This window comes from Canis lupus, chromosome 6, assembly GCF_048164855.1.
Source record: "Canis lupus baileyi chromosome 6, mCanLup2.hap1, whole genome shotgun sequence".
NCBI classification, from domain to species: Eukaryota; Metazoa; Chordata; class Mammalia; order Carnivora; family Canidae; genus Canis; species Canis lupus.
This window is the reverse complement of record NC_132843.1, coordinates 74,666,028-74,691,354: the sequence shown is the minus strand read 5'-3', so window position 1 is coordinate 74,691,354 and position 25,327 is coordinate 74,666,028. Positions and strand designations below refer to the sequence as shown.

General features: G+C 51.2%; 1 long non-coding RNA gene across 7 annotated transcripts; it reads right to left on the bottom strand.

The window, feature by feature from the left end:
- Positions 1–236: 236 nt before the first annotated feature.
- On the bottom strand, positions 237–15,119 carry LOC140635920 (uncharacterized). 7 transcript variants are annotated; one of them, XR_012033273.1, is made up of 6 exons: positions 14,830–15,119; positions 12,132–12,321; positions 6,896–7,045; positions 5,477–5,730; positions 610–844; positions 237–370 (listed from the first exon to the last, which is right to left on the bottom strand). It is a non-coding gene; the product is annotated as an uncharacterized lncRNA (long non-coding RNA). The 7 variants fall into 7 exon arrangements; XR_012033272.1 differs by having other exon boundaries at positions 237–844; positions 14,830–15,097; XR_012033271.1 differs by lacking the exons at positions 237–370; positions 610–844 and adding an exon at positions 4,184–5,286 and having other exon boundaries at positions 14,830–15,095.
- Between the last annotated feature and the right edge of the window lie 10,208 nt (positions 15,120–25,327).

Below are 25,327 nucleotides of genomic sequence, written 5' to 3'. Positions count from 1 at the left end.
TTAAGAAGCAGAAAGTAGGCAGTTGGTTGTTGGTGGGTGGGGAGAGAAGAAAATGAGGAATTGTTCAATGGGTATAAATGTAGTTATAACAGAGAAGTAAGTTCTAGAGGTCTGTTGTACAACATTGTGCCTATACTTAACAATATAGTACTGTGCACTTAAATTGTTAGGAGGGTAGATCCCATGTTAAGTGTTTTTAACACATACACACACAGAGCAAAGGGATACGGGAAAACTTTTGGAGGTGATAATATGTTTATTACATTGGTTGTAGTGATGATATCACAGGTGTCTACATACATCCAACCTCATCAAATTGTATACATTAAGTATGCACTATTTTTAAAATTTCAATTATGCCTCAGTGAAGCTGCAAAAAAGAAAAAAAGATTAGAGGAATCTAAACAAGTCAAACCTGTAAAAACAAAACAAAACAAAACAGAGAAGTAAAATGGTGGTTGGCAGGAGATGGGGATTGGGGAGATAGACTGATGGTGTTTAAGAGTATGAACTTATGACAAATGGTGAATAAGTCATAGTGTGATAAATATTGCCTCAATGGCAATCTTACTACAACACATAAAATTATCAAAGAAACATACTACATACCTTAAATTTATAAATTGTAACATGTCGAATTCATCAAATAGAAACAAAATTAGAAACTTTGAAGATTTGGGCAGCCTGGGTGGCTCAGCAGTACAGTATCTGCCTTCGGCCCAGGGCGTGATCCTGGAGTCCCGGGATCGAGTCTCACATCGGGCTCCCTGCATGGAGCCTGCTTCTCCCTCTGCCTGTGTCTCTGCCTCTCTCTCTGTGTCTCTCGTGAATAAATAAAGAAAATCTTAAAAAAAAAAAAAAACAAACTTTAAAGATGTATTTATTTATAGAGTGTGAGCAAGGGGAGGGGCAGAAGGAGAGGGAGAGAGAAAATCTCAAGCAGATTCCACCAAAGCACAGAGCCCGATGTGAGCTTGATCCTATGACCCTGAGACCATGACCTAAGCCAAAATCAAGAGTTGGACACTTAACCAACTGAGCCACCCAGGGCCCCCAAAATTAAAAACCTCAGAGAAAGAAAATAGATTATCTATAAGGGGAAAATTTTTTTTCTTAGATATTTGATTCTACTTTGAAGAATAATTTCAACAATCTTCTGAATATTGTGAGGAAATTTATCAAATGTCTTATGTGTTTGGTAAAAATGTCTCTTACTATTGCACACTTTATTATCTTTTTAAAAAATTTTATACAAAAATCAACTTTTTCATTTTGCACCACTTCAGCAAATTCTGATTGCCATTCATTGTGACATTTACTCACATATCTTTTCCATGACAGTACTAGCTCCAGGACCTCTAAGCAATTTAGCATCAGTAGTATGCCTTCATTTTGAATTGCGGTACAATTAAAACAATATATGCCATTTAATTTACCAATTATGATTTATGGGTATCACTGTGACTTGCACTGTCTGCCTAAAATATTCAAATAAACACATCAGAACGTTACACTGGTGTTCAGAAAAAAAATAATTTGAATTGAATCAATAGGTGGCCATCAACTGGATTAGTGGAATGCTTACAAGTAATACTAGAAACAGCACACATGCTCAACACACAAGAGAAATCTTGAAGTGAAGTACGGTCCTACCAAAATGATCAAATTGTGTTATTAGAAGAATATTTTACACTACTTCAGTTTTTTAAATGTAAATTATTACCACGAGTGCTCAGTGGCTACAGGTTGCTAGTGGTCACTGTACTGGACACTGCAGTCCCAGATTATGTAGCAGCTAGATATGTATGCCTTGCAGACTCCTAGCTGAATCTAAAATCCCTCAACCAAGGGATTTTGATTCCATTCGCTTAAGTGAATATTCAAAACCGCACATGAACAGATATTTTAAAAATACAATTACAGTGTACTTTATGTGGCTCCTCTAAATAAGGATATAATGAAATAACAATATAAATTAAGAACAAAAAAACACTAAACTTTCAGAAACCTAGCTTTCACAAGTTCTGCATTTTTTATTACATATTATATTAAATAGGCTATCCCATGTAAACCGTTTAACACAATAAAACATAATAAGCGACACACTTGTTTGTTTTTTCCCGTGTGTCATTCGATTGCCGATGATTTTGAGCCAAAAGAATTTGGAGCTGTTGTCCATTTGCTGTTGGGACGGGTGTGGGGGGCGGGGACCAAGGTGATGTTCAAGAGCTGAGGCTGGGCTTGTAAGGTAGCAGAAGTCCTTGTCAACATCCCCCACCCCCCCACACCCCAACCCGTGACCCCATCCCTGACTGCCAGGCTTGCTCAGCACAGGAGCTCATCATCCCAGGCTGGTGTCTTGCTAGGGCCCTTCCTCTCTGACCACATATACTGAGAAGGCTGGCATTGAGTGGAGGATCCTACCCAAGGGTGAGCTTGGGGGAAACAGCAGAACAAGCTTTCATGCAGCTATTGTTTTGGAAGCAAAAAAGAGAGGTATTTTTCCCTCTACCCTGAACCTTGTGTATTTGAGTGACCTGCAGAAGGAAGGGGGCTGCTCTGAGTTAGTAAGCCTTGAGCCCCTCTTCCCTAATCATAGCTGCTTCTGTCCTAGCCAGCTGTGCCTGTTAAAGATCTTCATTTGTTCCAGATCGCTGGACTTTGAGGCAGGTACTATTTACAGGAAGTACAATGAAGGACTCTTCAGTCTTTAGCACTGAGGGAAGATACCCCATCTGCCTTCAAACATGTAAACCTATTGTTCAAATTCTGGATACTGGACTTGCAATTATTATCAGGAATATTGCTATCATAAATGAGTAAAAGGGAGTTATAAGAGTAAAAGCTGGTACTTATTGAAAGCTTGCCATATCATAACTGTCTCATTCATCCTCAAAGCAACATTTGTTGGGAGTGTTTTTACCTGTCATTCTGAGATGATGAACCTGAGAATGAGATGATAAATACTGGCCCAAGAACATATAGCTGAGGGAGGGTGAAGCTAGGATTCCAACCTAGACAGTCTGACTTTAGAATCTGATATATTTGCATGTGCATATCTAGTATGTGTCTATATAAAAATATGTATGGGGGCACCTGGGTGGCTCAGTCGGTTAAGTGTCTGCCTTTGACTCAGGTTGTGATCCCAGGGTCCAGAGATCAAGCTCCACCTCTGGCTTCCGGCTCAGTGGAGAGCCTCCTTCTCCCCCTCTCTCTGCCTGCTACTCCCCTTGCTTGTGTTCTCTCTTTCTGTCAAATAAATAATAAAGTCTTAAAAATATGTATGATATATGAGATGTGTATCTATATATGAGACCTGCCTATATATCCATGTGTAGATGTAGCTCTATCTGCATATTATATATAAAGAGAGATATAATACATGTCTGTATAAAACATATCTAGTATTTTTTACTTATTGCTTCTATTTAATCCTACCTGAACTGAAATCTTAAATACCATCCAGTGATTTACTTAACATTTGCTCATAACACTTACCTTGTATTTTTGCTGTTTTTGTTATTATTGAAATGACTGAACTATTTATTTTTTTTTCATTTAAGGTTGGAAACTCTCTTTCAGAAGGGACTCAAGAAGAAAGCATAGTGCAAGACACAGTAATTAACAGCCAAGTCCTGCAGAGTACAGTCAAAGGATGCAAGGAGAGTGGCCAATCAGGCCCTTGCATTGAACCGATTGGCCCATAAGGACAATGAGCCGGCTCTCAGCTTTCTGGCAGTGACCAAAACACCAAACACACTTAGATTACATAGTTTCCATTTTCTGATAAGAAATGGACAGCTATAGACAGCTCAAGAAGGAATTAATGTCTGGATCTTTAAATAAAGGGAATTAGGCAACACCATGGAAAATACCTAACCCTGCTTTTATGTCACAGAAGAGCCATTCAGGCAGTTGGTTCTCATATTGTTCTTAAATAAGAGCAGCTGCCTTTACATCCCAGCTGGCTACTTGTTAAAGCATCTCCACAGGCTGAAAAAATGTGATGCCGTGCTTCCTTCAAGGCCTAAAATCACATGAGTAGATTCTGGAGAATCTCTGATGGGTGGTTTATATGCTTGGACCCTCTCCAATCCCCGATGCCTCAATGATGTCTGGGCACATGCTAAGTACCTATAAATAATGACCACAGCCTCTAAACAACATAGATTTTTCCAAACCGTTTATTAGAACGAGAGCTGGGAAAGTAACACGTCCTTCTGTGTTGTAATCTTAAAAGCTGGACTCGGAATCCTTCTGAGACAGGCTGCCCATCGGTGGACAGGCATGAGCCACACAGGATGGAGCGAGGGGACAGCCTGGAATCATACTTGGATAATGTTCTGGCACTGTTCTAAATAGCTCTATGAAAGAGCTATCATTATCATCTACGTTCTTCAAATGAGGACATAGAAAGCTCCGAAAAATCCAAGGTCACATATAAGCATCCTTGAGTACAGAGACCCTGATAATAAGAGAGCAAACTACTAATTGGGCAGACTTAGGAAACCTGGTCCATATTACTTGGGGAACTAAGACCTCCGCTTGACAACTGGTTTAGGCTGTGATCACCTGTCTATACCCCCTCAAAGTAAACTTCTCTACCATTCTCTACTTTTTTGCTAAAGAAGTCATCTATTGGGCACCACAGATGAGTAATAGTGTGAAAAAGCAGCTTAAATAGCAGAATGATTCAATTTAACCAGTTGGAGAAGATTGTATAAAACTGCTCTTTTTAAATTTTGATGAATGTGCTCTTATTTCTATGATTTAATTATGGTGTAACTTATATTAATTAATGTTCCTTCTGGCAATAGCTAAAGTACAAATTCAATTGTTGCTTAAGACCTTCCCTAATCAAAGACAATAAAACAATGCCACCGGTTCAAAGGAGAAAGGCTAGCCTTCCTGTTTCCTAAGGCAGAGGGACATGCCCCTAATTTTTCCTAGTATTATGAAGATTAATAAAGGAGCAGTGCTAGGTCATTGCCCCATTTAGTGCCATTTAAAATTGGTACTGTTTCTGCCTTGAGAATCTAACTAGTCTAATGGTGCTGTGTTTCCCAGAGGTGCTAGAGAAGTGGAAGCTAGCCTCAAGTCTGTGTTACGTATTAAATGATGTTGAGTGGCCCGAGTGGCCTTGATGATTTCCCAATGCAGAGGAAAACATTCTTTAATAGAGCTTTGTTCTTACAAGCACTTTTTAATGGTAATAGTAAGAATAGGAAAGTGGGTAGAGATGGGAGGTCACGTTAATGGGTTGAGGGATTGCAGAGATCTGAGGGGCTACGGGAGAATAAGAAAAGATTTTAAGTGTTAGTAGCTCCCATAAATGGTGCCACCAGCAGTGGAAGTAGGAAAGTTAAGAACGAGGTAGGTTTAGAGGGTCTTGAAGGAACTGAAACCATGGGTGGAAATCTATTTAAAAACAGACAGTAGGGGGCAGTAAGTTTCTAAAAAACCAACAGTCACTCACCTGCCTTGTTTGGAACCTAGGCTGTCACTGTTTCCCATTAAAATCGACATCCTGTCAAGGGTCCATACTGGTCTAATGAAGGTCTGAAAGAGGCCAACGGCCGATAGGAGCTGGTATTGCCATCTTACAACCTGATGCAACTTGTAGAACCAATGCCAGATCATCCATCTATTCTTCTATCTGTTCAAATTCATTCCTCTATTCAACCAGCATGCGTTCCTCTGAGCCAGGCACTATGGGCACTGTTCTGGGCACTGGGGATAAAAGGTTAATAATAGCCTAAGGAGCTTAATCTTATCTTAAGACATGATAAGGAAACAGGTAATAACATCAGAGTGAGTAGGCGATGCCAGGGAGGGCGGAAGGGGCATTATGTGAGCTCAGAGGAGAAGCATCTAACTCAGCCCTGGTGAGTCAGGCTGAAAGGAAGGGGAGTCGAGAGCCAGGAGAGGTGGCGAGGTAGGAGCCTTCCAGGTGGAGCTGCAAGCAGGTCAACATGGTTGGAGCAGAAAGGGGTATTCATGAGTGTGGACTGGATTCAAGAGCTGCAAGGTGCTATCTACTGAAGGACTAGAATGATCTCTCTACCTAAAGTGGGAAGGATGGAGCGGGCTTGAGGTAGAGCCTCAAGGAGTGTGGCTTGTTGTCTTCCGGTCATCTGGGGATGAGAGCCAAGGCTTCCCACCTCAGTAAGGAGCATCCTGGGAAATCGGGATTAGTACTTTGGCCCTAGCACCATTGGGCACCCGGCTCTGATGCACCCTACCTTCTGCTGCCACTATAGTGGTGCTTTTCAAGGAACAGGAAGAAATCGTATTTCCTAAGCACTTCCTTCATACCAGGCACGATGTAAGCATCTCATAGTGTCTATGAGATACAGATTATTTTTATCTCCAGTTTACATAAAAGGGAACTGAAGCTCAAAATTTTGAGCAGCTTGCCCCAGATGGCACAGGTAGTAAGGACCCAAGGGAGGATCTGAACCCAGGCAAATTGTGTCCGGAGCCCACACTTGTGACTGTAGGGAATATAAAAAGGGCAGGTGGCGTTCATTTCTCTAATTTGGATGTTACCATATCATAGGAGAAGAGTCTGAAAGATAGAACCACACTTTTTTTGTGTGTGGGAAAAAAATGTATATAACATAAAGGATGCCATTTTAATCATTTCTAAGTGTACAATTCAGTAGCATTAATCACATTCACACTGTTGTATAACCATCACACCATCTGTTTCCAAAAACATTTCCATCATTCCAAATAGAAACCCAGTACCCAGTAAGCAATAACGTCTTCCCCCAGCCCATGGTGAGCTCTACTTTCTGTTTCTATGACATTTCCTCTTTTATATATTTCATATACATGGAATCAGACAATATGTGTGCTTTTTGTCTCTGGCTTATTTGCTTGTTTCACCTACCACAACGTCTGCAGGGTTCGTCTGTGTTGTAGCATGTGGCACAACTGCATTCCTCTCTATGGCGGGATAATATTCCATTGTATCGCACACCACGTTTTGTTTATCCATTTATCTGTTGACAGAGACTGGGTTGTGTCCATCTTTCAGCTACTGCAAAAACAACAACAACAACAAAAACGCTATAATGACATCAGTGTACAAGTGACTGTGTAAGTCCCCACTTTCAGTTCTCTTAAGTATGTACCTAAGAGTGGAATTACTGGGTTGTCTGATGAGTCTATGTTTGGCTTGTTGAGGAACTGCTGCCAAACTATCTTCCACAGCAACTGCATCATTTTATATTCCCAGCAATAAGGCTACCCTACAAGGGTAGACCCATAAGACTTTAAAGGTGGAAAGGATCTGAGTTTATTTAGTTAGCCCCTTTACAACTAGGGCGACATTAGTAGTTTAAAAATTAGTCCCCCTTTTTGATTGTTGACCATATGCCAGCCATTTTATATATAAGATTCCACTGAATCCAAAATCCTACAGTTTTTACAGGTTAAGAAACTGATGCTCAGAGAGGCTGATCTAAATGTTCAGTATGTCACCAAGGAAAACCTGTAGAGTTCAAGCCTGTGCCTCTTCCCAAGTAGATCACCCATGATCCTAAACATGGATCTTCTCTAGGGTATGAGGTTACTGCCTGGGCTTGGGTCTCAGTTTCGTCCCGCTCTAGAATGATCACAAAATGACTGTGCTAGTGAAAGCTTTTAATTACTTCTGTAGATTCATCTGAGATTTACCTTGTGTGTGTGTGTGTGTGTGTGTGTGTGTTTTCATATTACCTGGGTTCATGTTTTTAAAATGCAGCTTCCTTGTCAAGAAACAATGGAACAGGCAGGAAACAAAACACTTTGTTGTTATTGTTGAGTAAATATAGCATTGGTGCTGGTTCTTCCTTTTCGGAATCTTCTCCAAAGTATTTCTCTGTGTAGCTATTTAATCTGATCCATAATAAACATTGTGCTAATTTGGATGCTTTTAGAAGTTGGAGAACTCATCAGATTTTTACATCTGTCTTTTTGTCCTTCATGGGTGTGCTTATCACCCATCTCTTGTCTGATTTTCTTTGTTATGGATTGAATTTCCATATGCTGCCACAGGGCCTGTAGCCTTCCTTTCCAACCATCTCTTTACCGCCCGAGACTGTTCCCACACCACTGTGAAGCACAGGCGTGTTCTGTCTTTAGCCAATGATAACATTTCCCCAAAAGAAATTTCCTTCTGCTTCTCCTCTGCCTTGGAGGTGTTTGATTTCATTCATTTGTTCTGTCTAATGTCCTCATTACGCAATGTCCTCGTTGCAGCGTGGCAGGCTTCCTTTTGTCTTTAGCTTTCTAAATGATTTGGTTGGCCATTCTGGAGGTCATATTACTTCTTTCCTCATCTAGGATTTTAAACCCTGGGGTTGGTGATACTGAGAATTCGTCTTGCGCGCTTCCCAGTCTGCTTTTTTTTTTACTTTCAGTCTTTAGACTGAAAGCACACTCAAGAGGAGAAAGAGTCCTTGCAACTGCTCCCCAACGCTTTCTCCAAGGGGCTCTTCTTATTAATTTTCTCCTCTCTCTTAGGTTCCTCGATATTCTAGCTGGGACTTTCACCTCTGCTGGCTCACCTGGCTGCCCCAGGTACCCTGCCGGTGGTTCTGGCTTCAAAAACATAGTTGCTCATATTTATATACAGCTTTATATTTCATAAAGCATACATCATGTGACTTGAGTCTAACTTCAGTGCAGCAAGTAAGCCTTATAAACGCTATTTATAGATGCGAAACTGAGGTATAAGGAAGCTAACCAACTTTCCCAAAGCCACACATACTAAGTGGCAGAAGCAGGTACAGATTTACATTTTTCTTATATTTTATTTTATTAGCACTTAGGTACAGTCAAATTCCCTCTGGTTCCTAGTAATCAGATAGTAAATTGGCCAAAAACAAAACAAACAAACAAAAAAAGATGAAGAAGGTAATGTGAAACGAAAAGGAAATAAGGTGGGAAGGATGAAAGATTAAGTCCTAAATCTGAACCACATATTCTTCATTGATCTGTATTTGTTTCCTCTTGTTGCATTCAGATTCCCTACAAAATTAGCAGCTTAAAAAAAACTCTCGCCTAGTATCTCACAAATCACGGTTCAAATCTGGTATGGAGAGGCTGGGTTCTCTCTCAGAGGATCCCAAGGCTAAAATCAAGGTGCTAACTCGCCTGCACTCTCATCTGGAGGCTCTGGGGAAGAATCCATTTCCAAGCCCATTCTTGTTGTCAGTTCCTTATGGTTGTAGGACTGATCCCTTTTTCGTTTCTGGTAGTCCCCAGAGCTGCGTCTCCTAGAAGCTGCCAAATTTCTTGATAAGTGGCCTCTCCCTCTTCAAGTCATCAGTGGTACCTTGAATACTTCTGCTTGAGATCCCTGACTTCCCCTTCGGTCAGCAGCTAGAGGACACTCCGTTTTTAAGGGGCTTTTAGGATTAGGTCCTACCCACCTAGTTATTCTTCTTATTTTAAGGCCAGCTGTGCCTTCTAATGTAACCTAATGATGGGAGTAAAGTCCATCCTCTCCGCAGTTTGGAGGATTTTGCAGGATGTATAGGGGGCAGGTGGTGGTGGTGCTGAAACACATTTTGGAGTCTTGTCCTCTGGAAAAAAATATTGTTTTACACACACACACACACACACACACACCCGTTCCTCCTTGCCATCTTAACACCGCAATGTCTGGTATTCCCACTGGGAGCCTTCAGGGATCCCTAAAACGTCTCCAATACTCACTGTTGATTTTCTCTTTGAGTGTGGCCTCAGGCAGCCACACTGGACTTCTGAGTGCTCTCAGCTGTCTAGTAGACCTTTCTTGACTCCAGTCCCAAGAATTCCTAAATATCTCTGTCATTCCCCTAAAGGTCCTTTGGCTCCCCAATCCTGCAAATCCCATCCTTATTCCTGACCTCTCTCTTAGTGCCTGGGGTGGTTTTTATTCAGCATCATTCACTTCCTGGTGACAGTGGCCTCTGACTCTTTCCTCAGAGCCCTGGCTGGTATCAGGTCTGGGTCCTCTCCCACTTCCCATGTAGCATAAAATGATGAATGACACCTGGGCTCAGCTCTCGAAGCTACTTGGCTTCCTCTCCATTTCCTGCTCAGATTAGCATCAATTAAGCTGTCTTCTTCCCAATATCCCACTATCCACTTGGCACCTTCCAGCCATTTCTCATTTCTGATCTGATGAGCACAATGAATTCCAAGCTCATTTGTTGAGCTGGGTGACAGATATCCCAGCACTCAGCCAATACCACGGTCTGGAGATTCAGACTATGATTCTCTCAAAGTAACCCTATAGCCTACCTGCCCCAGGGAAGGGGTCCTTTAGGATGACAGCTTTAAGATGTCACCAAGTTATGTGCTCAACATTTTCTCAGGTGCCTTACTGTCTGTAAGGAATACGGCAACCCTGCAAGGGAAGTAGTATTAGACACATTTTACCAATGAAGACACCGAAGCTGAGAAAGTTCAAACAATTTGCCTGAGGACATAGAACTAATAAGTGACAGAAACACCTCACTTGGCGCCTCTTCCATCCCTGTGATTGCTTGTTCTTACGGAAAGAATAACACACCTACTATCAGAATGCCATAAACACAGCGCAAGGGCGTCGTGCTCTCACACTCCGGCTCCTCGTTGCTTGTACCCCATATGCTTTTTAAAGGCTTTGATTTAGGAAACATTCTGCTGCGGTCGTTCGCTGTCACTTCTGCCTCCAGTGCCATCAGCAGGGCTGCTGCTTGCACATCCCGGCACAAGGCCAGGCCGTGAAGGCTTTCATAAGGACTCCAACGACAAAACAACCCTGAAAACAGTTGTATCGAGTGCCATATGGAAAAATCACGTGTGGTGTGTACATTTGGGGCAGCAGCAGTGCCTCCACTTCCTGTGGGTATGCACCTGCGGGGGCGGGGGTGGATACTCTCTGAGTTTGACTGTGTGTCTGGGGCAGAGCTAGGCCCCAGGCAAACATTCCCACTGGACCCCCCACCACCACCCTCACTCTTGAGTGTGTAACAGATCAACAGCAGAGAGTGTTGTGGTTGCAGTGGATTCCTTTGCTCTGACCCTGGTTGGCTCAGCGCTGCCGTTTTATTGCTCCCCACGAAGGCTGCGCTGGCAAGCCAGCCTCACGACCTGCCAACAGCATTGTGTGCCTGTCAGGGAAACTTCCCAGCCCACAGCCTCGGCCTCGGGCTGAGTGGGGCTGATCATGTTCTGCACCCACTCTCCTTGCTATGGATGAGGAGACACAGAGCAGAGGGGGACCCCCCCTCCGCAGATTGACCGGTGAGCCACCCATGAGGACATCCAGCATGAGAATGTCTTCCCTCTCTGGAGCCGTGGTGCTTGACCAGGCCAATCAGGTTCTCACTCTCGAAAACTGGAACTGGAAGCCTAGTGAGCAGCAGCCAGTTTCGCTGAAAGCAAGGACAGATGAAAGAAGGGGCCCAGGGCAGGAGCAAGAGAGCCACACGAGGGGTGCGGCGGGCATCCTGAGACAGGTGCGGGATGCTAAGGGGCTCCGGTGCCTGGAGTGGTCAGAGCCCCCCGAGCGTCCTCCTGGTAACCCCTCTGATGCCCAACCGGACTTTCATTTCTGCTAGTGTGCTCCAGCCTGTGAGGAGGGTGCGGCTGCAAAAGAGAAGGCAGCTTGCAGCCGGCTAGATAAGAAAAGCAATCCATCTCCCATAGCAGGAAAATCCCAAGGCGTGCCTCTCCCCCACCTCTCCGGGGCCACTGACTTGGCGGTTTAACAACAATGTCCTGAAGATCCTGAGAGTTCCCCAACTTTCTTCTCTGTCACCCCCCAAATCCTGTGGGCTCTTCTAGTCCAATCCCTTTCATTGTCTTTTCAGAAAGACTATAGTGCTCCCGGTGATGACATCTGGAGACTGAAAGGAAAAGGCCTGTTTCTTGAAGCCCTTTCAAAGAGAGAGGGACTTTTTCCACCGATTCCCCCAGCAAGCTTCCCTGCTATGTCACCAGTTCGGATCCTACCTGGTACCCATGCCCACCCTCCATACCCCTGGGGCCAGCTGGGAGGAGTGACTCCTGCATCCCTGTCCTCCCTCCTCCTCCCCCTGTCCCCGTCTCCCTCCCTCCCACCCCCAGGCTGGCTCAGCACTTCCACAGGTGGTCAAAGTGAGCCTTACCTGTCATCGGGGGAGGAGGAAAGAGCAGGGTCTGCTCCGCTAACTTGCTCATAGGCAATGATGCCCTTCCATTGCAGAACCTTCCATTGCAGGACAGGACCTGGCTGCATCTTCTTCTTTCAACTCAAAAAGAATCCATAACATCCAGATCATCTTGAGCAAGTTGGAGGGCTGGGCCTCAGCAGGGACACTGTGTTTGAGATGTGAGTAGGTATGTGAATGCAATGCTATGGGAGGTCCTCAGTCTCCATTACTTTCCAATATTGTACGTGGCCCCAAAGGTTTACACACACACACAGAGTTAAGAGGATCTGAGGAATGGACCTATCACACTACTGCTAGCCACTGGACCAGTTCATTTCTTGCCCTCTTGGCCCTCCCGCCTCGCGTGGCAGTCAGCCCGCTTCTAGCCTACACCGAGGCTCTTCTAGATGAGTGGTTCTCAGAACTTGAGCGTGTCCCACAGGATTGGTGGGAGTGTGCCTTAAAACAAAACTGCTAGGCTCTGCTTCCAGAGTGTCTGATTCAGGAGGCCTGGGGTGGAGCAGAGGATGTGCATTTCTTGTAAGTTCTCCGGGGTGAGGTTCCTGCTGCCCCTCAAGCTGGGGCAGGACTTTGAGAACCACTGCCCCAGGGCAAGGAAGAGAAGCCTCCAGGAAGGCCACTCACAGAATTTGCTCTGCAATAAAGAGAACCTGCTTCCTTTTCACTTACTATCCCCACCTCCCATGCAGCAGTGACTAGAGGGCCTGATTCTCCCAGAAATAGAGGCCACCCCTCTTCAGGAATGTTGGAAGGGGTGGAAGCCTGGCCTACAGCTGGAGGGAGGGGGGAGAGAGGGGGGAGGGAGGGAGAGAAGGGACTTAGCCTCTGGCTGACCGAGTCTAGCTACGCAAATGGGGGCGAATGGGCCTTTGCCAGCCGTGTTTTCTCACCTGTAACACGAATAGGTAGGAGCTCTGTGTGCTTCCCAAAAAAAAAAAAAAAAAAGCCTGGGAGGATAGAGAGGAGGGGTGCGTTGAAAGTGCCCAGGTAAAACCCTATGGCCTACAGTCTTATTAGCAAGGGGACTGAATCAGGGCTGTGCACAGGACCCTTTGGGGCTCAGCTCCGGTGAGTTTCACGGCTCCTGGGCTGGTCCGCCTCCCAAGGCAGGTGCGCCCCGCCGACCTCCGCCCTGCGCCCGGGACGGCGGCACCGGGCAGCACGCGTGGGGCGAGCGGATCGCCTCGGCGAGGATGGGGCCGCGTTTCCCTTCCTCCCGCCGCTGCCGGGTCCCGGAGCCCCGAGGGGTGGGGGGTGCGGGCGGAGCTGTCCCGCCGCGGGAGCGGGAGGCGCGGGCGGGGCCGGGGTGCAGAGGGAGGCCGCCCCCGCCCCGCCCCCCTCCCCCTCCCCGCCCCCCCCCCAGCCCGGGGCCCGCGCCCACCCGCCGAACAGTGCTCAGCTGCACCCGCGTCAGCCTTGGCCCCGGGCGCTGGCAAGGGCCTTCGGCTGCCTGGGCCGGGCCTGAACCCTGCGGGCAGCGGGCCAGGCCCTGTCCCGTCGCCTCCCGGCCGTCCGGGTCACCTCCGCGGGCCGCCCCCCCCCCCCGGGGTCCTCCCGCCCATCCGCCGCGCTTGCGCCCCCGAGGGCCGGCAGACACGCGTGCGCCCCGGCCCCCCGACCCCCGCTGCCCCCCTCGGGCCCCCGCTGCCCCCCACGGCGCCCCGACCCCCGCGGCCCCCACGGCCTCCTCGCGGACCCCAGCGGCCTCCCGCTGCCCCCTCGCGGACCCCCGCGGACCCCAATGACCCCTCGCGACCCCCCGAGGCCCCCCCGCGGCCCCCGCTGCCCCCCTAGGCCCCCCGCGGACCCCAATGACCCCCAGCGGCCCCCCGCGGCCCTCGCTGCTCCCCCAGGTTCCCCGCGGCCCCCGCTGACCCCCTAGGCCCCCCCGCGGACCCCAATGACCCCCAGCGGCCCCCCGCGGCCCTCGCTGCCCCCTCTGCCCCCCCTCGGGGCCCCCAGCTGCCCCCCAATGGAGCCCCGACCCCCGCTGCCGCCCCAGGCCCCCCCCGCGGACCCCAATGACCCCCCGCGGACCCCCGCTGCCCCCTCTGCCCCCGCGGCCCCCCCCGCTGCTCCCCCCGAGGTCCCCCGCGGCCCGCCGGCTCCCGACTCCCGCTGCCCCCCTCGGACCCCTCACGGACCCCCCAGGCCCCCAGCGGGCCCCCCGCCGCCCCCCGAGGCCTCCCGCTGCCCCCTCGCGGACCCCCGCTGCCCCCGAGGCCCCGCGCGGACCCCCGTGGACCCCGCTGCTCCCCCAGGCTCCCGGCTGGCTGTCCCCCCAGGGCTCCCCGCTGCCCTCCAGGCCCCCCCCAGGCCCCCCGCTGCCCCCTCCCGCGGCCCCGCCTCCAGCGCCCGCAGCCGGAGCGGAGGCGCGCGGGGAGCCTCCCGGAGAGGCCGAGCCGGCGCCGCCCCGGGGTCCGCCCAGACCGAGGCTCCGGGGCGGGGGTCCCGGCAGCGGCCGCCCGGGGCTGCCAGATGTGCGCAGCTGTGCGGTGCTCGGCGAAGCGGGTCCTGGGTGCGCGCCGGGCGGGAAAGCTTGGTCTCGGGGCCCACGGCGGCCACGGAAGGCCCCGGGAAGCGGCCCCGGGAAGCGGGCCTTTGGATGAGAAACTGGAGACTTGGGCTGAGGATGGGGTCTTGGTTCCATTACCAGCCGGCCGACTTGGGGAATCCTCTTCCCCGGTTCGCTTGAGTGTGGATAATACAGCTATCCTTTGAGCGCTTCCTCTAGTCCATAGATTATTTTTATCCTCCCAACGACTTGCAGGGTAGGTGTTGCCCACATTCTGCAGAGGCAGCGGGATCCTTGCAAAGTGACTTGTGGAGCTTGGACCACTGATAGGGGACCTATGGCTCGAAACTGCCTCTAAGTGGACGCAGCAGCGCTGTCTCTGTGGGGAGGGGGCTGGCATCCAAAGGCTTGGATACCATTTTCTTCTGCCTCCGACTTCCGCCAGGCCCTGAGGCCCAGGCCAGAAGCATGACCATTCCTCCTGCCCACCTTCACAGCAGGGCCTCCTTAGGACAGTTGGGGAAGAGGAGGGAGCTCAGACTGGGGACCCCTGACAGTCTCCCTGGAACCAGGGAGTGACTCCTTCTTCCCATCCAATTGACTGCTCTATGTGCTAGAGAAGCAGGATGGGTTTCCCCATTGTGGAGCTTTCCTTCCCCCCACCACCTGGGCAGAAGGGCTTTTCCTCCCATGTTCAGAGGTTAGAAGGCCAAGGAGGTGCACAGAGTTGCCGCGCATCTCCCAGGGCTCACTCAGTCTCAGGACCCCTGCGAGGCCGCCAGCATCTCAACTTTCTCATCCATGGTCTAGAATTCACATGGCAGATAAAATGGGTGAAATGAAAAAAAAAAAAAAGGGTGAAATGCTGCCAACAGAAGGACTCGGTGTTAGAGAAACTTGGGTGCTACCGTGAAATATATTAATAGTACCACTAGTGGCCTTGCCTGACCCCACAAGGGTTGTGGTAAGGCTCAAAATGGTTAATGGCTACACAAGGGCTTTGGGAAGTGTGAGATGCCTCACAAATGCAAGGTGGAATTATTCATACAAGGCAGAGGAAAGGACCAGAATATGAAGATGAATGCTATCATGGAAAAGTGTAGGCTAGCAGGGGAAATAAAAAGGACTATACAAATAGTCAAAACATAAGACTCGGTGCATGCAAGCACTACACAATCTATCCCCGTGTTGCCAATTTTGGAATAACAGAGAACATATGAATACATACATATAGCTGGGTAGCCTCTGACATTCCCACTCCCACTGCAGGAGCTCCTTGCCCGGTTGTGTCCTCTCCCAGTTAATCCCCTTCTTTCTATTAATGTGGGTCTACAGCAGGATTTTCTTTTTTTCCTGGGTGGCGTGGTACATTAGTTTTCTATGGCTGCTGTTAACAAATTATGGCAAATTTTGTGGCTTAAAGTAACACAAATTTATTATCTTACAGCTCTGGAGGTCAGAATTCCAAGATGTGACTCCCTGGCCCAAAAGTCAAGGAATTGACAGGATCGTGTTCCTACTGGAGGCTCTAGGGGAGAATGTTTCTTCCTTTTTCTACCAGTTAGGGGACACCTGCATTCCTCTGTTTATGGACTCTTCCTCCGTCTTCAAAGCCATCAATATTCAGCTGAATCTTTCTCAAATTGCAACCTCTGCTTCCATTGACATATGTCTTCTGACCCTGACCCTCTTACCTCCCACTTATAAGACCGTCTTCTGATTACATCGGGCCCATGTGGATAATCCAGGATAATCTCCCGAAGATCCTTAACATAATCACATCTGTAAAGTTTCTCTTGCCATGTAAGGTAACATTCACAGGTTTCAGAGATAAGGACCTGGACAACCTTGGGGGAAGGGCACCTAAATCTAGAGCTTCAATCTTTTTTTTTTTTTAAGTCTATTTTAAAAAGAGAAATATAGGGGTTCATGGGTGGTTCAATTGATTGAGCACCTGCCTTTGGCTCAGGTCATGATCCCAGGGTCCTGGCAGGGAGCTCTGTGTCTCAGCAGGGAGCCTGCCTCTCCTTCTCCCTCTCCCTCTGTCCCTCTCCCTGCTCGTTCTCTGTCTCCCTAATAAATAAATAAAATCTTTAAAAAAATAAAAATGAAAAGAGAAATATGAAATGCCCAACTGTCCCCTTTTCTTCCCTTAAGAAGTTACATAGCAACCATTTGTATAAATGTAACAAATGCTGACAAAATATGTCCCAGTTCCTCTCTATATCCATTAAAGGTCAGGTTCCCTGCAATGAGGAAAGAGGACACAATAGGTAGCAGCAAACAGACTCCACAGAAAAGGAAGGGTGAAAGGCTCAGGTCGGCAAACTGTAATATGTTCTTCACCGGGAACTAGGCTTCGGCCCTTTGAAATGATGAGCTGCTAACAATCCTTCACAGCTCCCCAGCCGCTCTACCTCACAGTCCTTGGGTGCTGTCCACCTCAAAACTTTCTGGAAGCATTGTTAGGAAACTTGGCTCCTATTTTCCCCCCACCAGAAAGACCTAAATAAAAATAAAAATAATGGTGCTGCTCTGATGGAGGTGGGCACACTGAACCCCTTGACCACTGCTACCAAATTGTAGGACCATGGTTTGAAATCACTGTTTTGGGAAGTCATTTCTCTAAGTAAAATAAGACTAACGAGTTAGAAATTATCATTCGGAATACGGAAATGGGGAGAACAGCGTGTTCCGACACCGTGTTGAAAGTTATTCTTCTCCCCGTGGAAGCAAAGAATGGGATAATCTTCCAGGAACTGACTTCCATCCCGACTCTTGGTTTCCCCACCTGTGCCTATATCCCAGGCTCCTCGCTGTCCTAAATGTGTTTATTTCAGTTCTAAGAGTGAAAGGGCCAATGGGCAATAGAGGAAAAAGGCCCATAACCCCAGAAATTGGGGCTTAGATGAGCTAGCGTGGACCCCTTATTTGCCACATATTTATGGAGTCCCTATATTGGGTCCAGGACTGCTTTCGATGCTGGGGACATCATAGGAACCTGGACTTATTGTGGGCCTCTCACAGTGGGAGGCAAGAAGGGAGCCCCAGGGGGGAACAAATGGGGATGGTCTGTGGGGGCTACTCCAACATGTGTTGGATAGGGCTCCACGTGAGGGCCACAGGGAAGGCCTGGAAAGCTTCCCCCCAGCAAATGGTGTGTAAGCCGAAGTCTCCAAGTCCAGCAGGAGTCAGCAGCAGAGGTTGGGGTTGGGGGAGCCTGGGGCCCAGCAGAGGTTGGGGCTTAGGGGGCAGTGGGGAGGGGGAGGCTGGGATCATGATGTCTAATGTGCAAAGTCAAAGATGGTGAAGAACCTAGTAGAAAGGGGGGCATATGCTGGAGACAAGCACGGGGGCGAAGGTGCTGGCGGGCCCGGAGGCCATTGACGGAGCTCTCCCTCCCTCCCAAGAACCAGGAAAGCCTGTTCCTGGGTCCCACGTAGGGGACAGACTCGGTGGGATTTATTCCTCCCTGCGAACTCCGTGACCTTGGCCAATGCACTTCCCCCTTCCCCGCTTCTCCACCAATGCCCGGCTGATCCCTTAAAATCTCTTCCCGCTGGGACCCCAGGGGTGGTTGAACACACGGGAGGCCGCACGGGGGGGCGCACGGGGGGCGCACAGGGGGCCGCACGGAGGAGCGCACAGGGGGCCGCACGGGGGGCCGCACGGAGGAGCGCACGGGGAGCGCACAGGGGGCCGCACGGAGGAGCGCACGGGGGGCGCACGGGGGGGCCGCACGGGGGGCGCACAGGGGGTCGCAGGGGGGGCGCACAGGGGGCCGCACGGGGGGCGCACAGGGGGCCGAACGGAGAAGCGCACGGGGGGACGCACCGGGGGCCGCACGGGGGCCGCAGGGGGGGGCGCACAGGGGCCGCACGGAGGGGCGCACGGAGGAGCTCACGGGGGGAGCACAGGGGGCCGCACGGGGGCCGCAGGGGGGGGGCGCACAGGGGGCCGCACGGAGGGGCGCACGGGGGGCCGCACGGAGGAGCTCACGGGGGGCGCACAGGGGGACGCACGGGGGCCGCACGGAGGGGCGTACGGGGGGCCGCACGGAGGAACGCACGGGGGACGCACCGGGGGCCGCAGGGGGACGCACAGGGGGCCGCAGGGGGGGCGCACAGGGGCCGCACGGAGGAGCGCACGGGGGGCGCACGGGGGGGCCGCACGGAGGAGCGCACGGGGGGCGCACAGGGGGGCGCACAGGGGGCCGCACGGGGGCCGCAGGGGGGGGGGCGCACGGGGGGGCGCACGGAGGAACGCACGGGGGACGCACCGGGGGCCGCAGGGGGACGCACAGGGGCCGCACGGAGGAGCGCACGGGGGGCGCACGGGGGGCCGCACGGAGGAGCGCACGGGGGGCGCACGGGGGGCCGCACGGAGGAGCGCACGGGGGGCCGCACGGGGGCCGCACGGGGGCCGCAGTGGGGGGGCGCACGGGGGGCCGCACGGCCCGCAGCCCGGTGCCTGGGGGCGTCTGCAAACTGGACCTTCCCAGCGGCCCTTCCCCAAGCCCCGGGCCTCCGGGTCGGTGCATCCTCCGGGAGGGAGCGATCGAGCCGCCTTTGCTCAAAGCAGAGCCCCAAGGGCCCGGGGGGCGGCGGGGCGCGCGAGCCCGGGAAGGCGCGTGGAGCCGGGGCGGGCCACGGCCGCGGCTCACTCCTCTGATCGCCCCTCGGGGGACCCGGGGGGGTGCAGGGGGAGCCGCGGAGGAAGGCTGGCCGGCCCCGAAGGCGCACGGCTGGGACCCGCCCCCCGGTCGCTCCCGAGACCCAGCCCCGCAGCAGCGCGCTCCGCCCCGGCGGCGGGCGGGGGCCCGGGCGGCCGCGGGTCTGCGCAGGCGCGGGCGCGCGGGCGAGCGGGCGGGAGGCGGGCGCGGCGGGGCTCCTGCGGCCCGCGGCTGCCCTCTGGCGGGGGTCGGGCGCCACGGCGAGGCCGGCGCGGGCCCGAGCGGCGGGGGCGAGCCCAACGCCGGGAACTGAGCCAGGCGCTGTGTTTTTCCAGGTCCGCGCAGGGCCAGGGGAGCCCTGCGTGTTTGTTTGGTGGGAATGGATTACTGGAAACCTAGACGGAAGGTGCCCTGCAAATAGGCATGCACCGTATTGTTGGGGAGTCAACAGCCTGGAAAGTAAATGTCAGGTGATAGCCGTGCTGGGAACCACCGCCCCATCCCTGACCTTGAGCCAGGCGCTGCTGGCAAAACAACGCTGCTGCTCAGGGAGGAGGGCGGGGTGGCAGGGAGACTGAGAACTTAGCTGGGCCCAGCGCCCCAAGTCCACGGGGGGAGGGAGGGGGGCTGTAAACGGGGGGTGGAGGAGGAGAGCGCCCACCCCTTGGCCCGCCCTACAAAGACATCAGCTATGTGGACTAGTAAGGCTCCCAGGGAGGCAAGCTTTCTGCAAGGTGGGGGGTGGGGGGGAGGGGGGAGGGGTCCCCGGGGACCCACCCAGTCCTAAGGTGTCTGAAGGGCGACCCCAGCAAGGGAAGGTTTAGCTGAGAAGGTGAAGGCCCCCGGTGGGGTGAGAATCATGTGAGTCTGCTTAGGGAGCCACACTGCGTATGGTCTCCTTTAAATTCACCATCACTTGCTGCATGTGCTCGGTCCTCCCCCCTAATTCCTGATTCTGAGTTGTCCTTGATCTTCTTGGGTCCCACCCTGTTTTTGTCTTAGGCGATTACTTTGGAATGTGTTTCCTCTCCTCAGAGATATAAAGATTTGTCATGAAAATCACCACTGGCCCGTGCCTCTGTTCCTTTCCACCTGCCTTTCTAGGGCTGCCAGGCGGTGGCTTCCTTAGGGCTTCTCTGCCCTACACACTCTCCTAGCTCCTGACTCTGTCCCCATTGATGGACATCACCGGGTGCGCCACCAGAGGGGCTTTCAGTGCCTGGAGTTTTGATTGGGAGGAGAGCACCTTGGGAAAAGAAAATATGAACTCTCAAAGGCGTGCCATGTTTGCAGAAGCCATGCATTCCTTGAGAGGGTATTTCCTTTCCCTGGCCTCTGAACGTTCCCCCTGGCTGCAGATCCTGGGGTTTAATGGTGTAACCTCACCACATCTGCTTCTGCAAAGGTTATCTGAGCACTCTGTGATGGAGGGTACCCTAAGGACTTCCCGTCGGGGGAGATGCCACGGACAGAACGTGGGTCTGGAAGGCCCATGGTGTGGACTCTGCGTGGTGACACTGATGTTCCGTGTTCTTCAAGACATGTTCTTCTAGACTGGGTGGCCTCATTGGAGATTTAAGCCCTCGCCGCATAGAGGGGCGCGTTGAGACCCAGAGAAGGGAAGTGACTATCCCAGATCACTATGTGTTGGGTGCTGTGGGGGACGTGGACATAGAAGAGGAGGACCTGCCTTCAAAGCTCGCTGCTCAACTGGGCAGATAAGAGATGCCTCTTAGCACCAGCTCTACGTGAGCGTCTGTCATTTTTATCCACATTGTCTTCCTCTCCAATCTCCTCCAAAAAAAAAGAGGCTTCTAGATAACTCTGATTTTGAATGGGTGCAAATCCCTTCCCCCAAAAGTCATGTCGAATCCAGTTGCTGCTACTAACTTATTGATGGATATCATCCAGTGGCCTTGGGAGGCGGTGGGCAGCCCTGCCACAGCCTGTAATAAGGAGAGAAAACCCAGCATCCACCCCGCAGTGAATAATAGAACAAAAAGCTGCAGGTGCCTGCAGGATCAAAGCACAGAAGCAGTAGTGTCTCTGGGTTAAATAGCTCAGCGGTGTGGGCTGGAGTGGGCGGTGGGTGCTCTGGACTTTCTGGGGGGGAGGAGGCTGGGCTGCGGGGGAACAGTCAGCCCCTGGGAGGATTTCCGTGCCTTACTAGATCCTCACCTGTGGCTGTCTTCTAAACCTTCTCTGGATGGGGGAGGGCGGCCTCTCCTGCAGCCTCCCTCTCCACCACCCTCACCTCCAAAGTTTGAAGGGATGGAGTGGGTGAGGCAAAAGGTGAACGGGCAAGGAGGCTTCCCAGGGGAGGTAGGAGACCCCCGACCCCTGAGCTTGGGCCTCGCTGAATTACTTTCCAGGCCTCAGTTTTTCCTTCCGTAGAATGAAGAGGTTGATACATGATCTCGAACTTTTCTCCCACTTTCTTAGACTGTACTTCTCTGAAGGGAGGCTGAGCAAAGTCTCCACTCAGGCTCTCTGTCCGGTGCTGGAGAGGCCATGCGGAGTGACCGCCGTGCTGTCCTGGGGCCCACCTTCAAATCGGACAGCCAGGGATCCCTGGGTGGTGCAGTGGTTTGGCGCCTGCCTTTGGCCCAGGGCGCGATCCTGGAGACCGGGGATCGAGTCCCACATCGGGCTCTCTGCATGGAGCCTGCTTCTCCCTCTGCCTTTGTCTCTGCCTCTCTCTCTCTCTGTGTGACTATCATAAATAAATAAAAATTTAAAAAAAATTGGGCAAATCGGACAGCCAGGTCCGTGTCTGAGAGCGAGCAGCAGGCTGCAGGCAGGAGGGTCACCATGTGTCCTGTCACCCCGCCGGCTACCACCTGCCAGCAGAGAAACCAGCCTCAGCCTTCAAGGAATATTTTGGGCGATGAATTGTTACGGGGATTTTTACCTTCAAAGAGTATTTTGAGATGATAATGTTCATGTTTGCATCTTTAGGTACATGCATGGTTCTAGTAGATGCCCCTGGGGGCTGTGAGGGCTCCCGGGAGCTTTGCAGGCTTTTATTTCAATCAAGAGGATTCCTCGGGGTCCTCAACACGCTCTGAGAACGACACCCTGACTGCTCCTTGTGAAAGGGGGTGTGAGTGAGCGACTGAGTGAGTGTGAGCGGGTGTCGGTACCTGTGTCCTGAGTCAGCCCGAGTCCTGGGCCTCTTGTCCCCTCTCCGGAAAAAGCCAGTGGAGGAGTTACGTGTATAATTGGAGGAAGGAATGTGTCAATCAGGAAATAACCGTTTTATTAGTGAGAAGCCACTGAAAAGCTGTCCTGGGGTGCGTGGGCACAGGGGCCGTAGGCAGACGAGGAATCTGAGAACAGGGGATGGGGGAAAACCAGACTTGTCTTATTAAAGACAGAAACGTCCGTGTTTGGTAACACCCAGGACGGCTGCACGGATGCCCCCGCCAGAACACGCAGGTGTGCACACACACGCACGGCTCCGCGGGAGCGCTGTCCCCACACACCTGGGGTTCAGGGTTGGCCGGCATCCCCTGCAAAGACAGGCTCACGTCCTGCCCCCTGGTACTGGTGAGAGAGAGTCTCTGCGGTGTGACCAGGCTGAGATGATGTTAGACTAGAGTAGGGTCATTGGTGTCCTTGTATGAAGAGGGACATTTGGGCACAGACGGAGGTGCAGAGGAAAGGTGGCCTTGTGAGGGCGGAGGCGGGGTTTGGAGTGACACCTGCCATCAGCCAACTGACGCCTGGGGTTCGCAGAAGCTGGAAGAAGCCAAGAAGGATCTTTCCTTAGAAACATCGGAGGGAGCAGGGCCCCTGGACTCCTTGATTTTGGACTTGAGCCTCCACAACGGGGAGAGCATACATTCCTGTTGTTTCAGGCCCCTAGTCAGTGGGGCTCTGGTTCGACAGCCCAAGGAAGTGAAGACAGCCAGCTACGCCGAATGGATGGTGCGTGGGCACCCCCGCGGGGCGGGGGACACGGCACCTGGGGCGCCAACAGCAAGGGCCACTCGGGTGGCACGGACTTGACCTGCTCCTCCGCTCCCTCCCAGCAGCCTGGGTCTCTTCCCCCAGGGTCGACTCTTTCCCTGGCATTCCATTAAGGACTGTCCCGAGGAACACCTGGCCTGTGTATCTCCAGCTTTGTGGGCCCCGGGCCGTGACGACCAAGGCTAGAGACTCTGACTTCAAGGCGTCCTGTCCTCCTTGGGCAGGGAGACCTGCAGTTTGAGGACGGGAGAGCAGGCTGGGGGCAACGCGCTCCGGGCTTTTGTCCTCCCCCGCCCCCTCATCTGTTTTGATTGAGAAATAGTTTGTTAATCGAGGAATATACCAGATCCTAACATGCACACATTTGATGTGTGCAGTTTGATGAGATTTGCCAACTAGAAGCAGTCATATAACCACCACTCCAGAGTAGTGGTTAAGAAATGACCATTTAAGAAATGACCATTTTTGGGACGCCTGGGTGGCTCAGCCCTTAAGCATCTGCCTTCAGCTCAGGGTGTGACCCCGGGGTCCCGGGATCGAGTCCCTCATCGGGCTCCCCACAGGAGCCTGCTTCTCCCTCTGCCTGTGTCTTTGCCTCTCTCTGTGTCTCTCATGAATAAATGAAGACAATCCTTTAAAAAGAGAGAGAGAGAGAGAGAGAGAGAGAGAGAGAGAAATGACCATTTCCATCACCACAGAAAGTTCCCTTGGGCACCTTCATGGCCAGCCCCCCATGGTCACCCCAGGCAATGCTTATTCCCATTTCCAGCACCGGAGAGTGATTCCACATGTTCTCAAGTGTCACGTACACAGACATAGGTAGTAAGTCCTTTTGTGCATATCTGGCTCCTTTTACTCCACATAATATTTTTGCAATCAATGCCTGTGGCTGTATCTGCCCACAGTCCACGCTTTTCTTTATTGCTAAGTAGTATCCTACGGTACTGATGTACCACAATTTGTTCATCCATTCACCTGTTGATAGACATTAAAGTTGTTTCCAGCTTTGGGCGATTGCAAATAAAATTGCCACAAACATTGATAGATGAGTCTTTGTGTGGACACGTGTTTTCACTTCTCGTTGGTAAATACCTAATAATTGAAGGGCCAGTGCGTGTTTAACTTTTTAAGAAACTGCAAAACTCATTTCCAAGGTGGTGGTACTATTTTACATTCCCACCGGCAGCGTATGAAAGTTCTAGTTGTTCCGCATCCTCACCAGCACTTGGTATTGTCTATTTTTAATATTGTAGTTGTTCTGTTGGGAATGAAGCAGCATCTCCTTGTGGTTTTAATTTAACTGTTGGCCATCTATCTTTTAATGTGTTTATTGGACATTGCTATACTTCCTTCTGTGAATGAAGTCTTTCGACAATTGAGTTGCTACAGTTGAGTTTATTTTCTTACTGTTGAGCTATAAAAATTCTGCATATATTCTGGATATGAGCCTCGGGTCAGATATATAAGTTGTGATTATTTTCTTCCAGTCTGTGGCTTGCCTTTTCATTTTTTAAGATAATTATTTTGAACTCTTTTGTCATGCAGCTTGTAGATACCCATTTCTTTAGGGTTAATTACTGCAGCTTTATTTGATTCCTTTGGTGGTGTCATGCTTTCTCGATTCTTTACGGTACTTGCAGCTTTGCTTTGGTGTCTGCACATTTGAAAAATCGGTCACCTCGTCCCATCTCTACAGATTGCTTTCTGCAGGGAAAGCCCTTCCCTAGTCAGCTCAGCCAGAGACTCTGGGAAGGCCAGTTGGTGAGGACTGCAGTTGGTGAAGTGGGGCTGCTCGTAGGATCCCTGAGGAGGCCCGGGGCCAGGGCAGGGTGCACAATTAAGGAAGTGAACACCACATATATGTCATCCATTATGGACGTCAACAATCATAGCTGTAAGTTCCCTTAATCTTCTCTTGGTAGAAGATGGATCTGAGTAAATGCTAACAGAAAGCCAGCTGAGGTTACGGAGCAGAACCTCTCACGCTGCAAA